This window comes from Magnolia sinica, chromosome 1 (assembly GCF_029962835.1).
Source record: "Magnolia sinica isolate HGM2019 chromosome 1, MsV1, whole genome shotgun sequence".
Classification (NCBI taxonomy): Eukaryota; Viridiplantae; Streptophyta; class Magnoliopsida; order Magnoliales; family Magnoliaceae; genus Magnolia; species Magnolia sinica.
Genome location: NC_080573.1, coordinates 13,903,481 through 13,917,399, shown reverse-complemented (window position 1 = coordinate 13,917,399; position 13,919 = coordinate 13,903,481). Strand labels below are relative to the sequence as shown.

The 13,919-nt window shown below is 38.5% G+C and overlaps 1 protein-coding gene across 1 annotated transcript in view; it reads right to left on the bottom strand.

Annotated features, from left to right (window-relative positions):
• The window catches only part of LOC131240500 (N6-adenosine-methyltransferase non-catalytic subunit MTB), a 66,053-nt gene that overhangs the window by 33,368 nt on the left and 18,766 nt on the right, over positions 1-13,919 (bottom strand). The gene's annotated exons all lie outside the window — the stretch shown is intronic.

Sequence of the window (13,919 nt, the reverse complement as noted above, 5' to 3'; positions counted from 1 at the left end):
TTTGCCTATGGATGAGGGAATTATGCCACCGATTTGATTACCTCCGGCAGAAAAGACTTGTAACTTATGCATTGTGGATGTAAAATTGGGTGGGATTGGCCCAGAAAATTGATTGTTGGAGAGAACAAGTACTCCCGCTCCATTCAATATGCAAGGTATGGGACCATTGAAATTATTCGAACTCAAATCAATGTTGGCAAAAGGTTGCATTTTCAAAGCAAAACAATGTAGGCAAAAAGTTGCATTTTCAGAGTGTTGGGAAGAAAGTTGGGGTATTAATTGCCCACCGAGATGTGATTCACAAGCTCACCCATCCATTATGTGTGTCCCACTTGGATGGTGGGGACCAAGTTTCAAACACATCCAAATTTCAAAGGGCCCCGCCAACTACTTTTATATGTCTTAGGCATGTCTTCGTATGATTTTAGATGGTATGGCCCACTTGAGTTCCGTGTACGACTAATTTTTGAGATAACCCATAATTTAAACGGACCTATCAAATGCATGGTGTGGAGAAGATTTTTGATACTATGAGGTGGCCCTCATGGGAACTTCCCATGAGCTCGACCACATGGAACCTTTTCCATATATAGAGCTCATGGGAACTTCCCATGAGGTCGAACTATGTGGGCTCCACCATGATGTATGTCGAATATCAACATTGTGCATTTGATGGATCCCCTTTAAATTATGGGATATCCCAAAAATCAGCCGTATACTAAACTCAAGTGGGCCATATTAACTAAAATCATGTGAATACATGCCTAAAACTTATAAAAACACTTGGTGGGGCCGCACTTGGTGAGGGCCCACATGAAATTTGGATGCATCAGAAACTTGATCTGACCCCTCATCCAAGTGGGACACACATAATGGATGGGCTGGATTTGTGAACCACATCTCAGTGGGCCCAACAAATGATTATGAATGTTTTAATGGAGGGTAACCCCTCTCAACTTTTGTATGTGGTGTGGCCCACAAAAGTCACGGATTGACTTGATTTTTAAGCCCTAGGCCCACCATGGAATGGTGCATCTAACTGATGTGATGTTCGACACATATCACAGGGGGCCCACATATCTCGACCTCATGGGAAGTTCTGTGGAACTCGACCGCATAGAACCTTTTCCATATATGTGTGTGTGTGTGTGTGTGTGTGTGTGTGTGTGTGTTTTGATATATTAAGTATATATGTATTATATATCTCACAAAATATTCAGATTTACATTCATTCCGCACACGGATAATCGTAGTAACGCAATTCACTTAGCGGATCCAAGTGAGGTAGATATAGCGATAGATTCAGAAATATAGGGCTAAAGTTAAAAATACAATTTCCAAGGTAATGATCGCCCAAAATGGGATTATACAAGCCACAATATACATACCCAAGATCGTTAAAGTGTAAAGCTTTTGGTTTATGCCCAATTCTCCAAAACATAACGGCGTTGGCACAACCCTATATGAACCTACCTGTCTGAGGTCTCACTCATACCTGCATCAATGACACACCTAGTTGGTGTTTTAAAACACCATCCCAGGTGGGAGTGAGTAGCTAACTCAATGGTTCCATTAGTTTTAAGTTACACATGCTATCAACACAATTAACACAATTAATGATAAACAAGAAATAGAAAACTTATCGATTTGTAGAAGTCGAGGCGTGACTTAAATCACCCGACTTGAAATTGAATTTACTCTCCTTGGACAACGTCCCAAGTGCATCAGGTTTCCAGAGCAATCGACTTCCAGGATATAACAACTATCACCTGGTCCCAGCAGTGCACTCACGGTACACGGGCTCGAACCACTTGTAGTCTTAACCCGAACTAGAAAATACCTAAACAAATTTTTTTAAATGAAAATCAATTTTCTAATCTATTTCAAAACTTAAAATCAGAAGTCTATTTATAGACTTTGTGAAGATACCCTTAAGGGTGTAGAGACACCCAGTTGTAGAGACACCCTTTCAAAAAGGGTTGTGACTATTGGTTTTAAACCCAATTGGTACGACCCTTAGGCTTTAAAAAATACAACTTTTCAAAACAAAATATGAAAGGATGCAACCTTTCAGACTTAAGTGAAAAGACACATCCATAAAGCACTTATGGCCACAACCATAGCCCGTCCCAATGGATATTTTGAAACATCAAATTATTTTAAAATAATTTAAAATAAACAATCCCTCACATATTTTAAAATTTTTGACATTTCTAGTTAAAATGGAAGAGTTGTGCAATGGTGTCGGTGTCACCATAGACTTGAACCGACATTAGAGTAAACATGACAGGTTTACAAAAATTAAGTGATAACATAGTCTTGAACCTGATTCCTTTTGATGTAGATTGCAAGTACATGTCACTCACACAACTTTTCCACTACAAGTGATTCTGCGATTCGGTGCATTTCAGCCATACACGATTACTTTGGTTTCATGAGTTTTCTATAGAATTCGCCTAGATTCTCATAGGAAGCGGCCTCCACCTTCATACCCATATAGGTGAATTCCATCAAGTGTACACAGCAATTGGGTACACCACCAAATATATGGCTATGGATTCATTAAGAGTTCACAAACTCATCATTCTTCATTGCTGCTCACACTGTACACCATAGAAGGGGCTCATTTACATCAGTGAAATCGTTTACCTTGTGTCTTGTTGTTTATCCATTGAACCTATCTAATAGGATCTCTACTCGTATAGGTTGCGTTACCAACACTGGTAGCTCATATATTAGACTCAGCCCCATTCCTTTCGATGTATTATTGACTAATCTTTTAGATAGTCACTTGGTCAGAGGTTTATAACCCGTAGGCCTTTTACCTTCACCCGTCATTGCTTCATCAAGCTTTCTTCTCATACGAGTTTGGCCATGTCTTATACCCATTGTGGCTAATCCTCCTTTCAGATCAGATAGGGATCATCGTATTGACAAGCTATTGCCTCACCAACTAGTTATTTAGAAACGAGTCTCTGCTTAGGCGGATTCATTCTTTTGCTCCTTGGTCAAGTCTTTGGCAGTCAGTTGTATTCTCTTTGACTATTTATATCTCAAGCCAACGCATACCAAACTCATTTCTAACCTCACAGAGTCAATAATTACGACTCCATCAAACAATAGATATTGAGCATCACTATTATTATGATAGTTGTCGTATCACTGGCTCTAAATACAACCAACTTTATTAGCCTTGAATGTACTCTTATAATTTAAGCAACTTCACTAGCCCACCATTCAACTAACTGGTAGTAAAGTCAATCGAGCTTATTGTATCTGTAATACAAAGAGGCTGGAGTAATCTGTCATGCATAGACATATGACAACTAAAATAGAGTATAACTTTCATGTAATCATATCGCAACATTATCATGTTATCACATGTTCCCTAACACATGAAAGGTTGGCCAATTTATCAATTAGTGATTAGAATTCAATACAATCAATGGATATTTGTCAACTGAATATGAAGAAAAAATGTCTAAGTTCATTATCAAGTATCTTGATCGACGGATTGAACAATGAGAGCTCCATAAGTGCATAAGTTTGGCCATTAAATACATTTGTTGATGGTAAAACAACACAGTTTATTACATAAACTTATAGTCTAATATGAATACTAATCTCAAATGTCCAAATCTAGCCTCCAATGAGAATAAAATATAGCTTAAAAATCTCATTGATCCAACAATCATCTTATGAATTCAGACCGCTACCAATATTCTTTCTACCATTCATTTGATGGCTATCAAATTGATCATTAAAACATGCAATATGTTAAATTACAGACACCTTGTCTCAAAGACCTACACATCAACATAAAACATGTGCATATTGATCCATAACATTCAACATATAGTTTCTTCAGTGCAAATCTTCAATTTTATGACAACCCACTTATCAAATACCTATTGACTAAGCTTGGATTCCATGCGTTAAGTGGTTTATGCATCCGAGTGCAGCCCCACAATTTTAAATTTATCCTTAATCGATATATCTATGGATCACCTGATAAATCTATTAAGAAAAATGTCATACATTGTCTAATGTTTCATATTATAATATGAAGACTATATTTTGTTCATGTGACACATGTATATAAGATTCAAATATATCAATCATAAATCCAAATACGATGGATCAAAGGCCATAAGATACATGCAATGATATAAAATGAATAACGTGCGTTCTCTATATTTATAGATACATAGTGATAAGTGAGCCCATAGTTTAATAGACTTGGTCATTGATCTGATCAAGTTCAATATAACGTACTCATTTATTCCTTGTATGCAATCATTATCATAAAGGTCATTCATACTAATGGTTTGTCTATATTATAACTTATTTTTTAGGTCATTATAAATACAAACAAAAACCCACCAATGAATTATTCATGTTAGAAATATATGTGCATTAATGCCTTGGTGTGAAACCGTGCATTCTATTGTATTTCTAAAGATCAACATTAATATAAATATTTATTCTATGTGCATCAATCACATAAAAAATCAACTCATCAACATGCATTTGATTAAAATAACATGTTACATTTTGTTAGCATTAGTGGCTATCAAATATCTTCCCAAAATCTCCTATCCAAAATTTTAGACAGAAAGTAGATGGTAAACCATCAAAATCATTAGAATTGTTTCATTGAATGTGGATGTAACACCCCGGGTTTTCGGGGGCTGTGTAGGGACTTGGCTTCCAAATTCCTAGGTGTCATGGGTGCCCTAATGGGCTTCAAATTTTAATTTCATTTGGATGATCTCATAAACAATGGAGAGTTTAGCAAGGCATGCAGCATAAGTAAATCATAAAGAAGTATCGAGTGCTACTAAATATAAAAATATCTAAACCACAAATCCCAAATCATCTAAATAGGGAACTGGTCCCATCCATATATGACCCAAAGTGACTAGAGCCCTGACCCATACCCCGCGGTAGCCCGAACTCAGACTAAAAGGATCTGCCGAAAGTCTGGAAGCAGGGAAGCTCTTCTTCTTTATCAATGTTCACTCTGCTCGGCTCGTCGAGCTCCGCCTCACCTGCATCTACTAAAGGGTCGGTTTGTGTTTTAAAACACCATCCCAGAGTAGGAGTGAGTAGCTAACTCAGTGGTTACTATTAGCCTTAAGTTACAACCAGGAGCAATTATATGATGAATTAAATGAAATGTATATATTCACAGATCCATAAATAGTCTTGTTAATGCATATGCATGTATTATGATATGATGCATGACCTCACAATAATACTCCCTCGAGCGACTATGTCTAACGATCGCGCATGACCAACACTCCCTCATTGCGACCTCAACTGCCGAGTCGTCAAATTCTATCTAATGCGATGCGTGAATACTGTTAGCCGAGTATTTAGTAATTCCATTCATCTAGCAGATTGGGGAAACTAGTACACCCCACGTATCATTGCCCTCAACTGGTTGCGAGGCTAAGGCCCCTCAACATGTGAGGCTAGGACCCCGCAATCCTTGATCTCATTGGGTTCCCCATCCCCGATTCAAGCACATGGGGAGTGCTGAGAAGAGGGATCACTCGCGATCACTAAGAGAAGGCTTGTCACCTCAGCGTAGGCTGACAGCTCAGACACAGTGTCCCATTCCACCATGCTCAGCTCTCGAGTCAGTGGATCGGTTTCAGATGGTTATCAATGGGCTTCAGTGGTTGAAGGGTGTTTCAGATTCCATACAGGCATGAGCAGACATGGTTAACAAACATGGTTGGTCAGTAAGTGGACTAGACCGTGCGAGTTTAGGCGAGTACGTGACGGACGACATCGGGTACAAGCGACCCATGTAGTCCAACTACTGTCGCCCGTTCGCATCCGCCCAAATTCATTGGTCTAGCCTCAGGATAGTCCTACCAACGGGACCACCTTCTCTCACCTCAGTTTCCTGAGCAACCTAGGGATTTGATGGTATTCAATAGCACTTCAACAAATTAGGGTTTATCATCTAGCACAAGTGATGTCAAGTAGTCATACATTAAACATATAAATTCAAGTTTCTCTATAAATGCGACTACTAACATTATTACGAAATAAATGTGCAAGTGTGTTGTGTGGGTTAGTAAGGAAGCCAAGAATTTCATGTATCTCATAGTACAAAATACACAAGGGTTAATGCATCATACATGTTATAAGGAAACATTGTACAAAAATCAAGCAAGGAATGAACAAACAATCATCAAATTCATACCCAATCATGTTGAGGAACAACAAACATTCCATAATCATTCCATGTTGATTGAGAGGATCTAAAATGTAAGGTCTTGCCTAAATTTTCTCTAGATTATCCAAATACATCACCCAATCAAACATAATCATTAGATTCATACTAAAATTGGTGCTAGGCCACCTAAGAATAATAGTCCGCACCTTTAAGAAGGAATCTCCGATTTTGAGCTCCTAGGGTTAGGTTTTTAGAGAAAATTGTTGAAAGACCTAAATAAACATACAAGCTTATGAGATTTGGGATAAACAACTATTGAAACCCTAAATTATATTTGAGATTCAACACTTACCTCCAACCATTGTCGGGAAAGCTCCAACGACGACTCCGGCTACGGCGAGGCGGCTAAAGAGGGGATGAGAGGGCGGAGGTGCACCAACACCCACACCCCAAGGTCTCTCTCTTCTCCTTTCTCCTCTTTTTCTTCTCCCTTTCTCCCTTTTTTTCTCTTGCTCTAGGGCAAATTCGTATGGGGAGAGGGGGTGCCCAAATGAGGCCCTTTTATAATGCCAGATTTGGTGCAAATGGCCCCAAGGGTTGGGTTTTTACTATACTAGCCCTATGGGAGGGTTTTTCTAGTCTCTAGGGCCCACTATGGGGTGTACATATTGATATACACCGTAGGATAGTTAGCCCTAATGATGATCTACGTATGGACATGTTCGGCCCGCCATTTGGATGCGCCGATCGACAGATATGATTAGAAGTCTGTTCAACGGTCACCGATGGTCGATCGAGGCCGCGGATATATGGATATGAGCAGGGAAATATCTTTACTCCACGTGCGAAGTTTGATCGTAAACCGACGATCAGAAATCCTCAACTTTGCATAAGAGTGGACGACTTAATCCACTTAAGTTTCAGCTTATTCCTTTAGGATATTTGCACTTCTCATGCACTCGTCCTTTAGATCAAGTTAAGCAGTTCTGGACAGCACCCAAGTGTGACTCCCACGATGGACGTCAAGCCCAATAAGATGAATATTATTCTATAGTTTTGAAACTAGTGGCCCACTAACGAGCGATATAGAGCTTGTTCGGAAAATCGAGGCATTTCTGTAATGAATCTGGTAGCGAGATTTCTCGTGGGCCATGATTAGGGTTTGGATTAACTATGTTCATAATGTGGCCTATTTATAACTAGTGAAAGTGAAGATTTGGTCATGATTACTCTAAACCGTCGGTTTTAGGCTAAAAGAGTAACGGGGTTGATTTAGTCTATTATTCAAGATCCAGGCCTTATCTGACTCAGCCCCAGTTAGATCTTTAATTTAGTTACGATTGTCTTGATTAGTTAGTGATGATATGTTATATTTGTTATAGCACCAACAATAAAGTAGGACCCATTTTTTTTTTCATGATTCAGACCATGCACTTTTATGCCACCCACCATCAGTCACCATTAAATATCTTTCCAAAATCTCTCATTATAAAGTAGACAGTAAACCATCCACTTGCAGTTCATATAAGTTGGATATATAAGATTGTCTAATGAAAGAATATTTAGCTGACACATATTATAAATAGTCCGACATATTAGTTGAATAGTATTGGTCACCAATAGTTATGTATCCAATATCCCGTGTGCAGTATGACCTATTAATTATACTTTTCATAATCAATTACTTTCATGTTATGTGTATGAGTCGTGATGCGTTGTCAAAGAAAATGGCTGGCTGTTATCTGGAGAACAACAAAATACCATTTATGCAAGCCATTAGTTGACAGGTTCGGACATTCCAATCAAAAGTTTTACCGGCATCCTTCATTCACGACAGGACCCATCACATTAACGGTTTAGATTACCTGAGCATGGCTTATAATGATGGATATCTAATGGATGGTACAAAATGCTCTATTTTGAATTAGTCGGTGGATCTTATTTAATGAGTATAGCCTATATTTATATGCTTAATCCAACCTTATATATGCCTAACATGTAAAGTGATTAGGACCATCCACCTTATAGACCCCATCTGAGATGAGCCACAATCACAGATTGCACTATTCGGATAATTCTGACCATCCAATTTCTAGATTCTCACCTGCTAAAGAAATGGATTATTTGAAAACCCTTAGATGATTCCACAATGAATGGTTCATGTCCCGAACATCAAGACAATTAGGTAATCATTTAGGTCACACGTGTACAAAAAAGAAAATAGAGAGATGATTTTAAAATAGTCCCAAGAACATTGATGATTCTGATCATTGGATAATACTTTAATCTGGGCCTAATGGGGCGACTCTAATAATAAAAGAAATCTATCGCTTATAATAAAAAGGAAAACTTCTTCAGTTGTTCCCAACCTAGACTTCCAAAAGTCTAAAAGACACCAAGTATATCCATAATTATGAGAAAGTAGAGGGTATTTTCAGATCTTCTGAAAATTTGTGCAACCACCATGAGAGCGGACAAGAGCACTCATCCCTCTGGAAGAATCACCATTTTACATAGCTTAGCCTAAGAGATTATACAATATAGAATGCCACTTGTGCTTTCTGTTTGTACAGGGCCCAATATTATCAGCAATCACAACCGTTGGTATTATTATTATTATTATGATTTTATATGGACGGCTATCATAAATATCGACGGCCATCATTAGATCATGTCACTTCTCTGTACCGTACAATCTCTTATTGTTGGGTTTTACTTTTGAGGCCATACCAAATACTTGACGATTTAAAAAGAAGTAGCCCAAACGACACATTCATCCAGATGACAATTCAAGGTACTCGCCAACACAACAAGGATACACCTTTCCTCAAAACTAAATACTCACGCATGTAGGACCAAACTTAGAAAACAAGATCTATTTGATTTTTTTTTAAAAAAAAAAATTCTGATGTATTTTCTAAAGATGTGATTTGCTAACTCTCTCTAGATTCTTCTCATAAATAATATGCACCAATTGACCACTCATCATGGATGGTCATGACCATTATCTGACTTTGGTTAATTTCATATGCATATATTCCAATTGGCTTTCATCTTGTATCGTTTAAGAAATAGTTACTCTTTATTTGTAAACAAGGCATAGTTGTAGTGCATTCAGATGCAACCTCATGCATTTTTTAATAAATGGAATATGGAGTTTGGAAAACTATTTAAACAAAATAAATTTAAATTAAGAATAAAAGAAAATTTATCGATTTATAGAAGTCGAGGCGTGACGTGAGTCACTCGGCTTGAAATCGAATTTGCTCCCCTTGGACAGCGTCCCAAGTGCAACAGGTTTCCAGAGCAATCGACCTCCCAGATATGACGACTATGACTCGGACCCAGCAGTGCACTCACTGTACACAGGCTCGAACCACTTGTAGTCTTAACCTAAACTAGAAAATACTTAAACAAATTTTTTAAAAAGAAAACCAATTTTCTAATCTATTTCAAAACTTAAAATCAGAGGTCTATTTATAAACTTTGTGAAAACACCCTTAAGGGTGTAAAGATACCCTTTCACAAAGGGTTGTGACTATTGGGTTTAAACCTAAGTGGTGCGACCCTTAGGCTTCAAAAGACACAACTTTTCAAAACAAAATATGAAAAGATGCATCCTTTCATATTTAAGTGAAAAGACACATCCATAGGGCACCTATGGCCATAGCCATATCCCGTCCCAATGGATATTTTGAAACACCAACTTATTTTAAAATAATTTAAAATACAACAAGGCGAACATGCAAGATACCAACACAATTAGCGTAGTTAATAATAAATAAGAAATCAAATATTTCCTAAATACTCTTGTTAAATATGTATATGAAGATATGACATGATGCATGCCCTTTCCCAACAACACTCCCTCACACGCGACTCCAACCACCCGGTTCGCAAATGACAACACTCCCTCAAACATGTGACTTCAACGCCTGTTCCGCCACATTCTAACTAATGCAATATGGTGCATGATCATGTTAGCTGAGTAATTATCAAGTTCTATTCATCTAACATATTGGCAAAGTTAGGATACCAACATTATATCACGAGTCCTTATCCGGATCACGTGGCTCGTTGCTGCACATAGCGACTCCTTACTAGTGTTCCTTAATCCAAATTTAAGTGTTATTTATTTTTCTCACAAATCAACAATTCCAAAGGTATAGTATGATACCTAATGTATGAGGATCAACTCGGTATGGGTCGTCACCCAAACCAAGTATGATCACTCAATTTCAAGGTTGTAACAATCCACAGCATGCTGCCCCAACCGACTGGAGCGCTATTTTTGAAGGGGGTCCAGATCAGACGGCTCACCCCGACCCACGCTCGGACCACAGCCCGGATGAACAGTGGCTGGGGTGTTACAAAGGTACAGGCTTATCACATACAACCAAATTACCACAAGAAAAGGGCTCGTCACCCAATTCTATTCACGCCTGTGTCGTTTGAACGGTACTCTAGCATGCAACCATCGGCCGGGTAATTTGACAGGAGTCGTATGAACAATGGTCTATCACCTCTATTAGTGCTTACTGGTCATTATGGGGAGGCTCGTCACCCCAGCATAGGCTGACAATTCGGACACGGTGTCCTATGCCCAATTCATGAGTCTTAGGAGGATCGTATCCTACGAATAGTTATGAGTGGACACATCCATTAGGAACATGGTATCCTAGATTCTATTTAGTCGTGTCATACATTATGAACATACATGATCAGTTGGTTAGTGGACTAATTAGATTGACCTAGGAGAACCACGACACAACCGGCATTGGGTGAAAGCAACCCGTGTAGTCCAGCTACTGTCGGTCGTCAGTGTTCACCCGGGTCGATCAAAAAAGCCTAGGGTGGCCGGCCTAACTAGGGCCACCCCTTGGTTTGGACAATTTACCGACTGACCCAACATCTTAGCAATCTTAAGTATTTCTATGGACTAAACTCTATATCACACAATTATAGGATAAATTTCACTACACAACTACTTAGGCATTTCATCGAACACGTGCACATTCATAGAGTATTACACTCACAAAAGCATTAAATCAAATGTGTGGGCATGCATAAAGTAATACAATCACTTAGGTAATAAATCAAGCATGTGAACATCGACAGAGCAACACATTCTACCACTTAGACATTTCATCGAACATGTGAGAATCCATATCTAACCAATAACATATAATACAATGAAACATGACATATGAACATTCTAGTTATTACAACATCTACAAACATTTAATCATTAACTGAGATCCTCAAGGGTCAATAAATGATACCCTATAGATAATGGTCCGCACCTTTATAATGATTCGTCTGACTCAAAATGCTCTTAAGATTAGGGTTATAGAGAAAAATCTACCAAAGCTTAAACAATCACACAAACTATTGTAAGGAATAGAAAACCTAACATAAAAGACTAGATTAGAGGGCAAAATCTGTTTCTTACCTCCAATCGCCACCGAGAGGACTCCACAGAGGATCTTCGAGTGGCAGGGTTATTATAGAGGAGATGAGAGGGTGAAGGTACACAAACCCTCATACTTCCAAGATTCCTCTCTTTCTCTCTCTCTTTCTCTCTCCTCTCTCTCTTCTCCTTTACCCAAGCTAGGGGTATGAAATTCGTATGGGAAAAGGGGGTGCCCAAATGAGGCCCTTATATAGTACCAAATTTGGTGTAAATGGCCCTAAGGGCTGGGTTTTTACTATACTAGCCCTATGGGAGGGTTTTTTAACCTCTAGGGCCCACTATGGGGTGTACATATTTATATACACCGTAGGATATTTAGCCCTAATAATGATCTACATATGGATATGATCGACCTGCCATTTGGATGCGTCGATTGACAGGTATTATCAGAAGTCTGTTCAACGGTCACTGATGGTCGATCGGGGCCGCGGCTATATGGATATGTGTGGAGAAATACTCTTATTCTAGATGTGAAGTTTGGTTATAAACCGACGGTCCAAAATTCTCAACTTTGCATAAGAGTAGACGACCCAATTCACTTAAGTTTCAGCTTCTTCCTTTAGAGTATTTGCATTTCTCATGCACTCGTCCATCGGCTCAAGTTAAGCGGTTCTGGACACTACCCAGGTCTGACTCCCGTGATGGACGTCGAGCCCAGTAAGACGAACATTATTCTATAGTTTTGGAACTAGTGGCCCACTAACGAGTGGTTTAGAGTTCGTTTGGATAATTAAGGCATTTCTAGAATGAAATAGGTAACAAAATTTCTTGTCCGCAAGTATTAGGGTTTAGATTAACTACATTTATAGTGTGACCTATTTATAATTAGCAAAAATGGTGATTCAGTCTTAATAATCCTAAATCGTTGGTTTTTAGGCTAAAGGAGTAACTAAATTAATTTGGTTTGTTAATTAAGATCTGACCCCTACTCCTCTCGGCTTTGGGTAGATCTCTAATTTAGCTGTGGCAGTCTTGATTTGTTAGTGATAGGTCAGTTAAATGTGGACCCCATGTGAACAGATCATGTGGTTAAACTTGGTGTTTAAGTGATCAGCTAGATTCGTTGGCTTCCTACGGTTGATTAATCAGATTGGTGTGGTTTTTTATTGGTACCACTCGCGTATAGGCTAACATCAAGTGTTAATAGTCAGTAAGTGACAATATAAGTTAATTATAATAAAAAATTTTAAGGGTTTTTAGAAATCTAAAATAATGAAAATCTAGGACGTTACAATCTACCCCACTTAAAAATAATTTCGTCCCCGAAATTGCCTAAGGGTAATAAATAAAGATATTATCATTTCGTTTACCTAAGTTTTATCATTTCAGGTTTATATGTGTGGTAGAGTGCATACTAACTACATTAGCCTTGCTTGTTATATTCTACCTCCCTTAAAAGTTTCCACCTTTGAGGTTTGAAAATAAATGTCAGAATTATTATCATCATACTAAGTGTTTGATGATAAAATTTACATAAAGGCGGTATATTCTACTCTTCATATTGGGCTTATATGGAAAGACAGTTATGGTAGGCTTTGATCCGATACGTCGATTATAACATCCTGGAAAATTCCGTACAAAGACCTGAGTACCGCCTTAAACAGAAATCTCTTAGGACTAAATCCTTTAGAAATTAAGCGAGGATTAACTAGCGCTAAATTAGATTACCTGTGAAATTAGCACCAATCACTTTAAATACGATCTGCGAGACCTAAAACTTGTAGATTCGTTAATGCTACGTTACCCTGAAATCTAGGATCTAATTCTAAACCCAGTCGCTCCCGGGAGCATTCAGAAACTCTGTAACGGACCTGAACCGCACGTCGAAAGTCCGATAACGATGAACTTAGACAATTATGACTGCCTAGTTGGACTTGACAATCACCTCAAAAATTAAGTCCAGACGATGTCCTGAGACTATTTCCTTGAGTTTGGAGTGAAGAGTGTGAGAAATGTGAATCTATTTAGAAATTAAATATGAATTTAAGTAATCTGAGTCGTGTCGCATGCACGCCATTTATAAGCATTCTGATCGTTGGATTTTAACCCAAATTCACCCTCGGATCAGGGAAGATGGCCCACACATGTCAAAGTACTTGGGGCCCTGATCGAGTTTCGGTGACCGCTGAACTGAAATTGGTCCGCCATGGTCGATCTGGAAACCCGATCGAACTGAAAACTTAAATTGCTTAAGATCCAATATTAGTGAGCTTAAGTCCGACCGCATTCAGTAAAAGGACCTCCAGAAATGCT